This window comes from Ambystoma mexicanum, chromosome 4q (genome assembly GCF_040938575.1).
Source record: "Ambystoma mexicanum isolate Mex_15411 chromosome 4q, UKY_AmexF1_1, whole genome shotgun sequence".
Lineage (NCBI taxonomy): Eukaryota > Metazoa > Chordata > Amphibia > Caudata > Ambystomatidae > Ambystoma > Ambystoma mexicanum.
The window spans coordinates 87509646-87525909 of record NC_090928.1 but is presented as its reverse complement, the minus strand read 5'-3'; the positions used below and the strand labels follow the sequence as shown (position 1 = coordinate 87525909).

Sequence of the window (16264 nt, the reverse complement as noted above, 5' to 3'; positions counted from 1 at the left end):
TTCACAGTAACTTCGACCTCGGAACCCACAACTATTGCCCAACCGTTGCGGGCCGTAAGTGGTAGTTGTCAACCCACCCATTGCAAATCTTCCCACCGTCTGAGATGCGTAATTAGAATCCTAAGGTGAGTGGCCTTATAGTCCAATTGTATGTCCGGAGGTCCCACCACCGCCATTGTCCTTGGAAAGACTCAGTATCACTCTAGAGATCCTAGGTTTCTTCCCCTGCCAGAGGAGTCACGAGAGAGTGCCCTTGGTTACTTTGAAGCAGGAGTCAGGGATCTGTATTGGGAGCATCTGGAACAGGTAAAGAATCTTGGGTAGTACCACCATTTTAAACGCGTTCAACCGTCCCATCCAGGAGATGGTCAGCTTATTCCATTTCACTAGATGTTTCTCCAGTCCAGTCATCAGAGTGCGGGGGGAATTTGCCTCGTCGAGACTCTTTAGCTCTCTTTTGACGCTAATGCCCAGGTACTGCAATGTCCCCAAACTAACTTTCATGCCCAGGAATGAGAATCGCACCACATCTCCGTCCCTGCTTTTATCCAAGGAGAAAAGGACAGATGTGCCCTTGTATATTTTGAACCCTGCCATGCGACCATATTCTTCTAATCACACCTACCGCAACTGGCGCAGAGGTCAGCGGGTGCAGCACATGCAGGAGCATGTCATCCGCGTACAGGCCCAATTTGTAAGTTATCCTGCCCACAGCAAACACTACCACTTGCGGGTCCTGTCTCAGTCTATGGGTCAGGGGTTCTAGTGAGAGCACAAAATGAGCAGAGGAAAGCAGACAACCCTGCCTCTTCCCCTACCCAGGTTAAACCACCTGTAGTATCCCCCATTCACTGCCACACAAGCCCTCGGGGAGGAGTACATTGGCATGATACCACTAAGAAGTCTCTTGCCCAGACCTATTTTAGTAAGGACTGCCTCTAGGAAATCCCACTCCACCCTGTCAAAGGCCTTCTCAGCATCAACAGAGAGAAGTGTGGGGTCACCCTGCATGCCCTGAGCCTCATTTATCAAATGCATTGTCTGTCTTAGTGTCTGCTCCCTGACGCCCACCTACAAACCCCACTTGGTCGGATTGAACCAATTTCAGTAAATGAACCTCCAACCTCACCGCCAGGACCTTAGCATACATTTTGCCGTCTCTGTTTAGGAGTGAAATTGGGTGTTAGGACCACAGGACCTAGGGTCCCTGCCCTCCTTAGGTATCACCGTAATGAGGGCCTGGACAAATTAATCTGGTGCTCTCCCCGTCTCCATAATATTGGTAGAGTAGTGGCAAGAAGGGAAGCAGGACTGACAAGAAGGTTTTATAGACTCCCAGGGTGAAACCATCATCTCCTGGTGCCTTCCCCAGCTGGAGACGCCCTTTAGCGTTCTGAATTTCCTCACCAGTAATTGTGGCATCCACGGCTGTCGATTCGTCCTCTGATATGGCAGGCAGCGGGCCCCTTCCAGATGTTCATTAACCTTCGCCTCACTCTGTATAGAACCTCATAGAACGAGGCAAATACCGCCTAGACCCCTTCCACTGTGCCCTCCCTTGTCGCCCCCTTCCTTCCACCTCTGTGACCCAATTCTGAGCCCGTTGTCGCCATAACCTCACGGCGAGAAGAGCATCCACCTTATCACCTTTGTCATAACATTTCTGTTTCAGAAACTGTAGACTGCGGACTATCTTCCCCTCTTTCAACTCCTCTCTCAGGCCCCTCGCCTCCAAAATATGATCCTCCCTATCTGTGGTTGATGATTGAGCTCGCCTTTCTACAGCTCCTATCTTTTCCCTTAGTCCTTTCTCCATGAGCATACATTCCCTCTTTTTGCGGGCCCCTTTTCTAATCAACAAACCCCTCCATGTGGCCTTTGCTGCATCCCATACCATCCCCTTTCTCACCTTGCCTGTGTCATTGATGGCAAATCATTCTTTCATTCTAGTCTCCATTTCATCTTTGAACAGAGTCCGTCCACAGCAACTCTTGCACCTCCATTTAGAGTTTCTAGGGCACAGACCTCCCCAACTAATGTCTACTGACACCATGTCATGGTCTGACCAGGAAACCGGGTGAATCCCTTGCTACTTCCCATAGGTCCCTTGAGATATAAAAGTAATCTATTCTTGTGAGAGTACCGCGTGGAGCGGAGTAGAAAGTGGATCCCCTTTCCTGTGGATAGAACTACCTCCATATGTACCTCAGCCCGTACAGCTCCATGGCAGCTCTGAGCTCCACATCTCCCTGTTTCCGAGGTTCCCATATCCCCTCGTGTTTGGCCTACCTATTCAGACTCGCATCCATTCAAACGTTGAGATCATCGCCAAGTATAAGATGCCCCTGATCCTCGCCCATTACTTTCTTGAAGGTGCTTTGCAGGAATCTCTTTTGACCCTGATTCGGGGCATATATCGTTGCAAAGGTAAACCTTACAGGCCGAAGATCAACACGGCCCTCCCTTGCGTATCCGTCCACAACTTCATCACTTCCACCTGGAGTCCTCTCTGGACCAGAATCCCTACCCCTGCCTTTCTAGATATTCCAGACCCCCAGTATTCACCTCCAATAAGTGACAGGGGATACTTCATTCATCACTACTGTGATACCTAGTTTCCTGGAGGAGTAAGATATAAATCCCAGACCTCTCTGATGTTCGCTAGAGGTCCATACCATACATAGAATTCCCATAGGCCACCTCTGTGCCACCTCCGGGAGCGTGTTCGAGATGTATTGGGAGGGGACGTGTTCAGCTTCCTAAATTTCCTTCAGCCTGGGATTTTTCTCCAATTTGGGCCATTAATACGTCATCTTCTTTCTCCTTTGGTGTCCCCCTGAAGACCCAGAGCCAGTTCTTCCCCCCCTGAGTAATTCCCTTGTGACTGTTTATTTCTTCCTCCGTCACGAGACTTTACTTCTGCCCCTCGAGCTCCAAGGAAATCGAGAACGGGAATCCCCATCTATATCGTACACCTTTCCCATTCAGCCACTTTGTCAAGGGTAGACACAACCGCCTCTTTGTGAGGGTCAGGGAGGGACAGGCCCTGAAAGATAGCAACTCTCGCCATACCCAGCAACACTGGCCCCCTGGCCTTCGCTTTGTCCAAGATCTTGAGCCTATCTGGGTAGTTGTGCAAGCGTGCCAGAACCTCGGGCCTCTGGACGGACCACTGGCTCTATGGACCCTCTCAATTTTCGTTTTGTCAATCGCGTCATCCTCGAAGAGGAGTTTTGTAATCTCATGTATCATTCTCCTGAAATCTCTTTCCGTCTCTCGGTCCTTCTCTGGTACCCCAAAGAACAGAAGGTTGTTTCTCCTCTTGTGATTCTCAGAATTGTCCATTTTTAACACCATCTCGGCTTCCCTTCTCTCCAGTTCCCACATCCTTGCATCCATTTCAGTCTCCAAAGTGTCCAGGGAGGATTGGTTATGTTCCAGCTCTTGTAGAAACTCCTCCATTTTGTCGAGTTTGACGTTGAACTTGTCAACTTTAGCCCCAATGTCGGCCCTCATGCCCCGGATTTCCTCCAGTAGCAAGGCAACTTCCTTCTTTGTTGCCATTGAGTCCTCACCTCTGCCCGCCATCGCCTTCCCTTTGTTGTTGTCGTTGCCTTCCGTCCTGCCCAGGTATGCAAATTCAGCCAACCGAGATCTGGGCTCCATACAACCCCGTCCCAAGGTGGGGCACCACTCTGGAGCAGGCCCCCTGTGCACCCAGTCCCCCACGGGGGAAGGCTCAGTGAGAAGGTCCCAGCAGTGAGACGCCTAGCAGCACAACGATCAGTCCTTGGAGCAAGTAGTAGAGGGAGGCAAGTCCCTATTGCACCCACAGTTGGGCTCCCCAGGGTCCGTTGAGGTTCGCTGTGCCAGGCAATTCTCCACAAGCATGTTCCCCCCCAGTGGACTCCACCAGTACCCCTTGTCAGGGGTGTTACTTCCTATATAGTGGGGCTCGGGCAGGCAGGCGTATGTCCTGGGTTCAGTCGGCCACACCCCTCCCCTACAACCCCCAACCTATTGCAGACCCAGTTTGCAGCAACCACTTGTGCCCAGGGGTTCACTGAATACCCTCTCCACCAGTCTGCAGTTTCAGAACCTCCAGGGTTTCAATAAATCCAACAGCACAGGGACAAAGAGCAGCCTCACAGTGCCTCCCCTAATTCCTCAAACCCCCATGTCCAGGTCCGGCAAGGCGGGCACACGTCCGAGTCCTGGGGGCCGTCACCTCTCAATTTGCACTTCCCTGGTACTTATTGGTCAGCCTTGACCCGCAGCGCGGGCCACTTCCACCAGCGGGAGCCCGGGCCCAAGGGGAGTCTCTGTGACCCAGCACTCCACCCCTTCCGCCACTGCTACACTAAACTCCTATAGTCCTTTGGAACAGAGCCGGCGAGGAAGGCACACACCCCAATTCTGAAATAGTGCAGCATGGTCGAATTAAAAAACGACAGAAACTGGGAACTTGGCATTTACAAAAACAAATACTTCCAATAACCAACGAATACATATATTTAAGTCTAAATATTAATAACCATCATAAAGACGAACCACATGAAGAAAGAATAAGAGGAAAAAATCACCACTGCAATTTCACAATCTAAAATCATAAACGCCAAATATGGGACATTTTCAATCATTCCGGTAATGACCTACTACAAACAAAAGGTCATACCCACCATTCAATACGGCTCAGAGACAAAAGCTGAAAGATCAGATGCATATTGGAAAAGAATTGAAGCACAATATTGGAGAGCTGTATTACAGATGCCGAATTCACAACCAATGCCGATATTGCGTTATGAGTTGGGCCTATTATCGCTGTCTGCTATGTACAAATGGCGAAAAATGCGCATTGTGCAGTAAATCCATAACAGCAAAACAAGCAAACAATGTTCTCTTCTTTCTGGCGGAATACTTGAATACCTCTACCCATAAATTCATTAACCAATGGAAAAAATCAGTAGAACGAATTTTACAAGAAGCCGGAACAACTGTTGAGCTTCTAGTGACCAATCCAGATAAAACGAAACTGAAGATATATGGCAAGCCGATTGGATAACTAGACAACAATGTACTACATATAAAGACTTTTACTCGAATCCATTCAACATCAGGAAATATGGAAAACTCACCTAGTATTATGTATAGAACAGCCATCATGAAATTCCGATTAAATGTATGCAATACAAATGAACTGAGGGCTATATGAAAAATTATCACAACGGTGAGAATATCTGTCGATTCTTTAAATTACCTAAAGAATCAATGAAGCACTTGATGACGGAATGTTTGACATCATCGCAATCCAGAATATCCTACTTTTGAAACTTGTTTAAAAACATATATATATATATATATATATATATATACCTGATCAAGATGAATTGTAGCAAAGACTTCTAAGAGTTGACAACAGGAGATTGGGTTATGCAATAACTAATTTCTTAAATGAAATGGATCTGGCAAAAAATGTAACTTAATTTAAACATTGGAATGGTAATCTATGTTCTAATTTTATTTTTCTTTGTGGTTTTTGTATTTTATATATAATATTGAAAAGTTTATCGTAATCAGATGTGTCAATAAAAAACACCCGAATTCTGGGGGTCTTCACCTCCCAGGCAGCCCTCTATGGTCACCAACAGTCAGCCTCGTCATTCTCTGCAGCCCGGGCTCATCCCTTACAGTCCAGGCCTCCTCCGTTGGGGGCCACTGTAAACTGCAGCTCCACCTCTCCGCCGCCTAGGGTGCTCTGGCCGGCCCAGACTGCGATTCCCGCACCAGTGCCCCAGAGGGGCCACAGATGTTCCTTGATGCGCCTCTTAATGTCTCCCAAGCGGGCCGGGTCTCGCCAGTGTGGTTGCACAATGGGGAGGCGGAGTGCCTCCAACGACTCTGTGTTTCAGAGGCGCACACAGGCCTCTCTCTCAGCTTCTGCTCCATAGCTCTCAACTCACACGCTTTTGGCGGGTATCACCCGCCTTGTAAACAGCGGACTCACCCGCCAAGCCACCTGCACGCCCATTGGTTTCAATGGGCCTCTCACCCGCCAAAAATAAAATTGGGTGTTTTCACCCGCCTTTGCGACATAAATGGTTGAGAGCTATGTCTGCTCTCTCCGTTCAGGAAGGGGGGTGGGAGCTGAGACACCCACCAAAGCGATGGGTCAAGGGAGCACTTCCTCCGGTGCCTCTGAGCAGGTCCCAGCATGGGCAGCGACTGCACAGGGCCTTTCCTGTTTACTTTCGGTTTCCCACTTTTCCGACGGAGGGCTGGTTCTCCACTTCCACTGAACCGATTTCCTCCAGAGTTCGCACTAAATGAAGCCCGTGGCATCAGCTGTCCTCCTCAGGCATGATATCAACTCCGTAGGGGCCATAAGTGTTGGGCACACTGACTTTATAGGGGTCTGGGTGACAGAAGATTGCAGTCAGGAGACTTCAATCCATGCGCCCCCCTGATGGCCACCATTCATTGTTTTTTTAATATCCATGCACACTGAATCAATTTGGATTACTGACGATTCATGGGTATTTGTAATCGGGGCATTAATGATGCTACCAGTAGCTAACGTAACACTAAATTGTCATGTTCCTCGTGGAACACAGTGGCAAGACATGTGGTTTTTGTAAGGGTGTTGCACACATGAACATTAACCAGACATAATGTTTTACATGTTGATGGCAATGGCCTTGGATATGCAAAAGACAACAAATGTATATGCTAAATGAAATCTGATTTCTAAAAATTGTTTGTTATATTCCCAAGGTGCCACATTGGGTTTTCATGTTTAGCTGCCTGGAAAACATGGATGTGCATTGCCTCAGTTCACCATAACATGAATCATGCACGACTAACAGTTAATAGGTGTATGTTTAAAGATAAAAAATATGTCTTCGGTATCCCACTACAACATTAAAAGTAACAATAATGAGATATTTCTTCCTCATAGAGTGCATTTAAATAATTCCAGGAATGTTTTAATACAATCACTATCACATCTTTGATAATAGTTGGTAGTTGTGTGTGTTAAATGTAACTTCTTGTGAAAATGTGTTATTTTGTATAGTAAAGGTTTGTTTGTGTTTTTAATGTTTTACGTTTTGAAATGTTATAGTGCCGTCCACTGATTGCTAGTTTACTGTGCATAAGCTTAACTATTGTGTATGTACATATGTTTGTCTATTTGTGTGTATGTTCATTTATTCTGTGTGTGTGTGGGAGTATATTACATTCATTAACATACAGCGGGTGCCATGCTGTCTTTGTACTGTGCATATGTCTTTTGAGTGCATGTATGTGTTATGGACCCAAAAGGGTTTAAGGCAAGTGTCATGTTTCATATGTTTGTGGTGTGTGTGCGCACATGTATGTGTTTGTAAATATAGGTTTCACACCTGTGCATGTACAGTAACATTTGTATGTGCATGCTTGTTTGTGTCCATTTAACCTTAAATTGTATGCAGCATGTAAGATGTCTTCGGTTTGTACATGCTTTCACGTTTGCGTACATGTATATTTGTGCAAGGCATGTAGTGATTTATAGGTTTATAACCAATTTTATTTCCCTCTGAGAAACCCCATGTTAAAAAGCTGTTAAAACACAGTGAAACAAATATTGTCCACTACAAATTTTCAAGCTACCTCGAAAATGTATTGGGTAATTTTCCCCATTTTTTTCTTGGAATGGCTCAAAAGTTATTAAGAAATGTTATTTTCTGAAACTCCGTAGGCAATCACTCCTAACATTAACTATGCCATGCACTGATCGCATAGTAAATATTTGAATTTGACAAGTACTCTTTATCCCTGCATGGAATGCTGTTTGTATGAGTCTGAAGAAACATTACATTTTTAAATAAAAATTGCTCTGATGGGATAAGTCTTGGAAATAACGACATGATGACTAAAAACAATAGCGTCTAAATAAACATACAGATGTTCGATCTGCCTGGAAACTAAGTAAGCACAAAATACGCATACAATATGCGCAGAATTTAAATGAGCATAGATGTTAGGGTCGGAATCTGCTCTCCTATAGCAGAGTCCACAAAGAGGCCGGACACAATTCTTAGGGTAAAACACACATTTTATTTTACACACAGAAATACTCTCTTGGGTCAAACTCCGAACATAAGGTATTATGATAGTCACTTATCAACAGTTCCAAAACTGTGAGAGTTTCCTCAGACTGCTCACAAGGGTCAGTCTACTTCCCTGTCATCCAGTGTAAAGACTACTCTCTTTTCTGGCATCTTTCTGTTTGTCTATGGTTTTTGGCTAGATATAACCACTTTCGTGTTGCCTTGTAGCTCCTGTAGATTGTAGATGGTAGTAAAAGAACTTCTCTTCAGCATTATGGCAGAACCAACTGGGTTTGCCTTCACCAGTTTCCACAGATGTGTTTTAGTGCTCTTTCACCACCCTTTTTTGTGGTCATGACCTCATTCTTGACCTCTTCTCTTCTCCTCTTCTGGACGTGCTCCTCCTCAGCACTTTGCCCTGTGCTCATTCCTCCACCCACCATATGCTTGACGCTTTCAGATCGGGATCTCACTTCTTGCCCCGGCCTTGCCAAGCATAACCATTTTACTAGCTAAAGCCCCACAAGCCACCTCTACTTTCTTCTTCTGTTTTTCTCCAACCTCGTCCTGATGTCTCCAACCAACCTACTCCTGATCTCACCAACCACTTACCCTTCATTTTCCCCTCTTGTCTCCAACCTCCTCTAATCTTCCTCTAAACTCCTTTCTTGCTCTCCAACTTGCTCTGAACGTTTGCTGCCAGCTTCTGCTCCAGATGCCCCCCTACCCCTACTGACTCACTGGGACCAGGGCTTACCTTGTGACCTCTCCCCTTGTGGATAGACTTTCTTTGAGGTCTACACCCGTTATATAGTATAATATTATTGAGATTGTACCTGTCAGGGATGGCACTCTATTAAGAGTAGCACAAGACACCCAGAAAGGGTTTGGGTGGTTGTGCCAAAATAAAGTGGACAGATAAGTACACACACAGCAGAGAGGAAAGAGAACAAAGAGTAGGCCAGAGTAGCAAGGGAAAAAGGTACAGAATGAATTCCCTCTTGGGGTGTATGCAGATCTAGGAAAAGAGTATTCCACGAACCTTAGGAAATACTCTAGCCTTCTACACAGTTTGCTATAACAGAGGCCCACGCTGTTTGCTCATGGCTTGGAACAGCAGCTATGGGTGTCTGTAATGTAGAAACGAAACAAGGGAAGGGGCAGAGGTTGACTGATGGGAACCAACAGACAAGCTCTGTACAAAAGGGTCTACAAACAGTACAAGAGAAGATACTACAGACAAATCCAGGAAAGGAGGTGATAGCAAACTAGCAGAAGGAAATGAAGGGAAAGTCGTGTAACAGGATAGGATAGCAGAGGACAGTAAGGAACAAGGTTGAGAGCTCAGAGGAGCAGGAAAGCAATGAGCAAGCCCACAGGAGCAGGGCTGTAAGTTAGAGAGCCCAGATGAAAAGGGCTTAGGGCAGCAGAGTAAAGCAGGCTGCACGGTAAGGAACCCAGAAGGGCCGGGCGGCAAGGAGTGGGCCCTGAGGGGCAGGGCCGCTGACCGTAGAAGGTAGCAGAGGACTGTAGCGGGCTGCTAGGCCGAGAATCCAGCGGAAAAAGATAGGTAGTAGGCAGCGGAGCGTGATAAGCTGCAAAGTAGGAAGGCCAGAGGACAAGGGCCGTAGGCAACCGGAGTGAGGTAGGCTGCAGAGCAGGGAGCCCAAAGGACAAAGGCTGAAGGCAGCCGGAGTGAGGCAGGCTGCAGAGCAGGGAGCCCAGAGGACAAGGGCTGAAGGCAGCCGGAGTGAGGCAGGCTGCAGAGCAGGGAGCCCAGAGGACAAGGGCTGAGGCTGGAAAGCAGCAGAGCGTGATCAGCTGAAATGTAGAGAGCCCGCAGGGCAAGGGCGAAGGCTGGAAGGCAGCAGAGCGTGATCGGCTGCAATGTGGAGAGCCCGGCAGGGCAAGGGGCGGAAGCTGGAAGGCAGCAGAGCGTGATCAGCTGCAATGTGGAGAGCCCAAAGGAGCAGGGCTGTGAGGCAGGGAGCCTGGAAGGCAATGGCAGGAGGCAGCGAAGCGTAACAGGCTGCAAGGCAGGAAGCCCAGAGGAGCTGGACTGAGATAGGGAGCCCAGAAGGCTAGGGCTGTAGGCAGCAGGGTGTAGCAAGCTGCAAGGCAGGAAGCCCAGAGGAGCTGGACTGAGGCAGGGAGCCCAGAAGGCTAGGGCTGTAGGCAGCAGGGTGTAGCAAGCTGCAAGGCAGGATCCAAGCAGGAGAGATGGTAAACAGCATACAAAGATCCGTAGAAAGATGCAAAAGGTGGAGGAAGGACTCTCAGATGCAAGAGGCTGAGCCACTGCAGGCAGCAGCCTTTATACTGCCTAGCCCAGCACAGAGGCAGGCTAATTGGTTGCACCTGGCTAAGCACACCTGCAGGCAATCGGCCACCTCCCTTTCTGTTCCTGGGCTGGTGGAAGCAGGGCAAGTCCCTAGGGCTTCTGGGGGGTGTAGTTCCTTTGATAACCAATACGAACAGCCAGGAATCGATGCTTGTAGCCAGGTGCATTGTGGTATATGTAGTTTGTTGGAAAAAATAATAAAGCACCAAAGTCTCGCAAATGGGAAATAAAGTTCCCAAAGTAAATATAAATGGATCCAAGAGTCTGTTGTAAATAAATGATAAACAAATAGTCCATATTGAGCGTAAATGGATGTGCCCGTGGCGCAGGCGTGACAGTATGCCCCTCTCCAGGCTCCCCGAAGACCGACCTACAGGAAGAATGTCTGTCACACCGTACAAGAGTCTTAATCCAAAAAGGCACATCATGAAGCACCAGAAACGGGTTTCAAGGTGAGAGTCTTGAATGACAGAGACAGTACCAATGTTCTGAACTTTTGATGTAGAAATCAGAATAGACAAAGTCTTTGGAACACAGACCCCAACTGTGTGTGCATGAAGAGAGGAACTGCGAAAAACTGCTGCAGGCTCCATGATAGATTTTGCTTTGACGGGCAACAGTATGGTGCTGGAAAGTGGAGCCATCGGTACAGCAGAGTTGGTAGCTTTAGGAAGGTTTTCCAAAACATCCGGAGCAGCAATGACAACGTTAGGGTGGGCCGCAGAGAGTTCAGGAGTCACAGCGGTGGTTTTCCCATGATTAGTAGACAGTTCAGAGGTTACAGCAGCAGTGAGATCTTGAATTGCTGTAGAGAGTATCAAGGCTGTAGCAACTGGGTGTGTGGGTGCCATGAGAGAACCAGCAGGCTGGAACACACCTGAGACTGGTAGAGTAGAGTCTGGCAGTCTTAGTACTATAGATACACCAGCAGGACCAACTGGAACAGTAGTCTTAACAGGGAAACCCTTCGCTGACTTTGCAACAGTTAGCATGGCGGATGAGGGATCAGGAAGAGAAGGTGCTGCGGGATCAGGTTGTGTAGCAGAGGATTCTGCTGCAGCGAGCACAGCTGCGAAGGAAGTAGAAATCTGGGCATCGGGAGCATCAGAAATAGCGGTAGCTTCAGGAATCACAGTAGCTATAGCAACCTCAAGATTCGCAGCAGGGACTTCAGGTGTCTCAAATGTGGCAGGGAGTTTAGGAACCACAGCAGCAGGAAGATCATGAATTGCAGTTGGAAGTAGCTACAGACAGTTCAGGTGTTGCAACTACTGGTAGATCGGGTACCACAACCACTGGCGATTCAGGGGGTATCGAAGAAACCGAAGATGTTGATTGCTCAAGAGTGTTGTCTGATAGCACAGCCACACTTTGGCAAGCCCCGCTTGCCAACTCAGCATGCTCGGTGTGAACTGTGCCAGTCTCTTCAGCTGCCGTTGTCATTTCAGAAGAGGTTGTAAGTGTGAGTACTGGACAATAGGCAAGGGTGAGGGCGGAACCATCCTTTGACTCAGAGGGATCTCCAATTAGAAGACCACCCTTGTTTTGTGGTGTTATGGCTGTGTGAGTGATTTGAACCACCGGAGGAGTTAATTCTTTTCTGTCAGTACAACAACCTGAGTTACTGTGGCTGGAAGATGAAAGAGCTGTGTCAGTCTTTAGAAGGGAGACATATGCTACATTTAGGTCTTCCACCTCTTGGTATAAGTATGTATCCTTTTCTGCGTGGCAATTCCAGGCCTTATCATGTCGATCTCTAAAGATAAGATGTCAGGTGTTGGACATAGTGTCAGATGGTCTGGTAACTTGTGTCCCTTCATAAGATTCTGATAATGCAAATAAACAAAGTCATCATAGAGCTCTTCGGTCTTTCTTTTAAGGCGTAGGAGTTGTTCTTGTAGCAGGTAAGTATCATTTGTTTGATCTAAAGCTTCAGAAGCTGGTGTGGTAGAAAATTCGGTTGCAGCAATGGGAAGACTGACCTTAGGGTTATTGTGGTTAGTAGATACTGTGGAAGCATTTAGACATCCGATGGTTAGTATAGGTCTTTTGTACCCAGGACCAGATGCACAAACCTCAGGATAATGACTGCCTTGTCCTGTCAAATAAGGTTTTCCAGCATTCTGGGGGGCTTGCCAAGCTGATCTTGCGCATATCACTCTGGCAACAGCGTATTCTGGTTTAGAGTCTCCCACAATGAGTGATATATCTTTAGCTGTTGCGGTGTTAGAAGGCTTGTCAGAAGACGCAGGAAGGTTTTTCACTGTTTGGTCTAACAAGATCTGTAAGAATTCATTTTCTTGCTTTAGCTCTGCAACAGATAAGGACTGCGGATCATAGTCGCAAATGTCATAATAATTGTACATGGAAAAAGGGTCAGCTAGCCAGTGAGTATAGTACCGTGCTTGTAAATCTTTGTTTAATAAGGCGAGACTGTCCTTTAGACTAAGGTTCTTGTTTGCTGTCTTTAGGGAAACCATAGGTTTATGCAAAGGTTTCTTAACTCGAAAGGAAAGCATCTTAGGTCTGTGTGTGCCTTTCCGGCCTATGGAACAAGAAATGTTTTGCTCTTGCATTCTGTCAGGGATGGCACTCTATTAAGAGTAGCACAAGACACCCAGAAAGGGTTTGGGTGGTTGTGCCAAAATAAAGTGGACAGATAAGTACACACACAGCAGAGAGGAAAGAGAACAAAGAGTAGGCCAGAGTAGCAAGGGAAAAAGGTACAGAATGAATTCCCTCTTGGGGTGTATGCAGATCTAGGAAAAGAGTATTCCACGAACCTTAGGAAATACTCTAGCCTTCTACACAGTTTGCTATAACAGAGGCCCACGCTGTTTGCTCATGGCTTGGAACAGCAGCTATGGGTGTCTGTAATGTAGAAACGAAACAAGGGAAGGGGCAGAGGTTGACTGATGGGAACCAACAGACAAGCTCTGTACAAAAGGGTCTACAAACAGTACAAGAGAAGATACTACAGACAAATCCAGGAAAGGAGGTGATAGCAAACTAGCAGAAGGAAATGAAGGGAAAGTCGTGTAACAGGATAGGATAGCAGAGGACAGTAAGGAACAAGGTTGAGAGCTCAGAGGAGCAGGAAAGCAATGAGCAAGCCCACAGGAGCAGGGCTGTAAGTTAGAGAGCCCAGATGAAAAGGGCTTAGGGCAGCAGAGTAAAGCAGGCTGCACGGTAAGGAACCCAGAAGGGCCGGGCGGCAAGGAGTGGGCCCTGAGGGGCAGGGCCGCTGACCGTAGAAGGTAGCAGAGGACTGTAGCGGGCTGCTAGGCCGAGAACCCAGCGGAAAAAGATAGGTAGTAGGCAGCGGAGCGTGATAAGCTGCAAAGTAGGAAGGCCAGAGGACAAGGGCCGTAGGCAACCGGAGTGAGGTAGGCTGCAGAGCAGGGAGCCCAAAGGACAAAGGCTGAAGGCAGCCGGAGTGAGGCAGGCTGCAGAGCAGGGAGCCCAGAGGACAAGGGCTGAGGCTGGAAAGCAGCAGAGCGTGATCAGCTGAAATGTAGAGAGCCCGCAGGGCAAGGGCGAAGGCTGGAAGGCAGCAGAGCGTGATCGGCTGCAATGTGGAGAGCCCGGCAGGGCAAGGGGCGGAAGCTGGAAGGCAGCAGAGCGTGATCAGCTGCAATGTGGAGAGCCCAAAGGAGCAGGGCTGTGAGGCAGGGAGCCTGGAAGGCAATGGCAGGAGGCAGCGAAGCGTAACAGGCTGCAAGGCAGGAAGCCCAGAGGAGCTGAACTGAGATAGGGAGCCCAGAAGGCTAGGGCTGTAGGCAGCAGGGTGTAGCAAGCTGCAAGGCAGGAAGCCCAGAGGAGCTGGACTGAGGCAGGGAGCCCAGAAGGCTAGGGCTGTAGGCAGCAGGGTGTAGCAAGCTGCAAGGCAGGATCCAAGCAGGAGAGATGGTAAACAGCATACAAAGATCCGTAGAAAGATGCGAAAGGTGGAGGAAGGACTCTCAGATGCAAGAGGCTGAGCCACTGCAGGCAGCAGCCTTTATACTGCCTAGCCCAGCACAGAGGCAGGCTAATTGGTTGCACCTGGCTAAGCACACCTGCAGGCAATCGGCCACCTCCCTTTCTGTTCCTGGGCTGGTGGAAGCAGAGCAAGTCCCTAGGGCTTCTGGGGGGTGTAGTTCCTTTGATAACCAATACGAACAGCCAGGAATCGATGCTTGTAGCCAGGTGCATTGTGGTATACGTAGTTTGTTGGAAAAAATAATAAAGCACCAAAGTCTCGCAAATGGGAAATAAAGTTCCCAAAGTAAATATAGATGGATCCAAGAGTCTGTTGTAAATAAATGATAAACAAATAGTCCATATTGAGCGTAAATGGATGTGCCCGTGGCGCAGGCGTGACAGTACCACACACCACTGCCATTTGCAGGAAGTCCAAACTCTCTGGTAGATCTTAAAGAGAGTTGGTGAGTTTGGTTAGTTAGGGAAAGAGGGGAATGCCAGATTGCAATGCTGTTTGTTTCGGGTAAACTGTGTGAGTTTGTTGCAACTTTGTAGGTGTGTTGTGAAGGAAGCAGCTTTGTGGCTAGGGAGATTGTCTGTGTGTGCTTTTTCCACTTGCTGAATTTGTCAGTTGGAATTTGAGCTGTAGATTTGTGAGGTTCAGAGTCTGGGGAAGAGGTCTTATTTAAATGTGTATGAGTGGCAAGTTTGTATTTTTGTGTATTAAGGTAGAGGAAATTGAGGGTTAGTCAAAAGTATAGAGGGTGTTCCTGTGCATTTCCGCATTGCTTGCAAATTCTTGCACTTGCTGTTGGTTTCATTGTGGTGAGAGCTTTATGGTTGAGGAAGTTGGATATCCTGTGTTGCAGTTTAGATATTTCTTAAGACAAGGAATGTGTTCTCTCAGGGTTTTGTTGATGCTTTGAAGTATTGTCTTCTAGTTGTTATATTTCTCTGAATGCCTTGGATTGAGTTCTAAACAGGTGGTCCTGAGCCAGTTCGGTGTTACCATAGGCTGTCTCTGCGACTGAAAGTTGGCCTGTAGAGGAGTTTTTCTGCTGTTTGACATATGCAGGTTACAGTTTTTTCTTTTATACATTGAAGAGACAGGCTTTTAGATTTCTATTGAATTTCACTTTGTCTGTAGTGTGTTGATTTTCCGTGCATAGCATGTTCCAAGGTTTGACCACCATAGTCTTAATCTGAACAATCTCTTGATTTCTAATAGCATGCTGTTCCTAGGTCTAAGGTCTCTGGTTGTTTGGTAAAGTTAGATTTTGTTTTTGAGAAATTCTGCTCCTTGACTGGAAGGGCTCTGTAATTAATGCAGAGGGTCGTGAAATTGATTGTTTTTTCAATTGGTGGCCCATGCTCTGAGAGCTAGTGTTGTGCGTTCACTGCTGTTGAGTCTGAATAGTAGTCTAGCCGATGTGTTTTGGATTAATTCTAGTTTTTTTGTGAGGTAGTCCAGCATACCTAGGCAAAAACTATTTGCATAGTCTCTTCTTGAAAGAATCAGAAATATGACAGCCGGCGCTCTGTGGATGTCAATCAGTGAGGTGCTGTGATTGGTGTACACAATGTGTTTGCTTCAGGACTTTGAGGCCAGACCAACCCTTTAAAAGGCTGATCAGCCATGTTGGATTTTACTTTCACCAATTAAGGGGATTCTACTGCTGCAGGCAGTCCAAAGTGCTCCATTTGATTGCAAAGGCCCTACAGTATGGCCTATGCCCACAGGATTGCCAACTGAGGGGCAGCAATGTAAAAGCACTTTCAAAATTGTCGTTGTCCCCCTATGTGAGCTCCCCGGGGTCATGTTGCAGGGAAACCAACACTGGCTGTTCCTGAAACTGACGTGCGATTGTTGTAG

General features: G+C 47.4%; 1 protein-coding gene across 1 annotated transcript in view; it reads left to right on the top strand.

The window, feature by feature from the left end:
- The window catches only part of LOC138467483 (interaptin-like), a 672097-nt gene that overhangs the window by 232704 nt on the left and 423129 nt on the right, over window positions 1–16264 (top strand). The window lies entirely within an intron of this gene.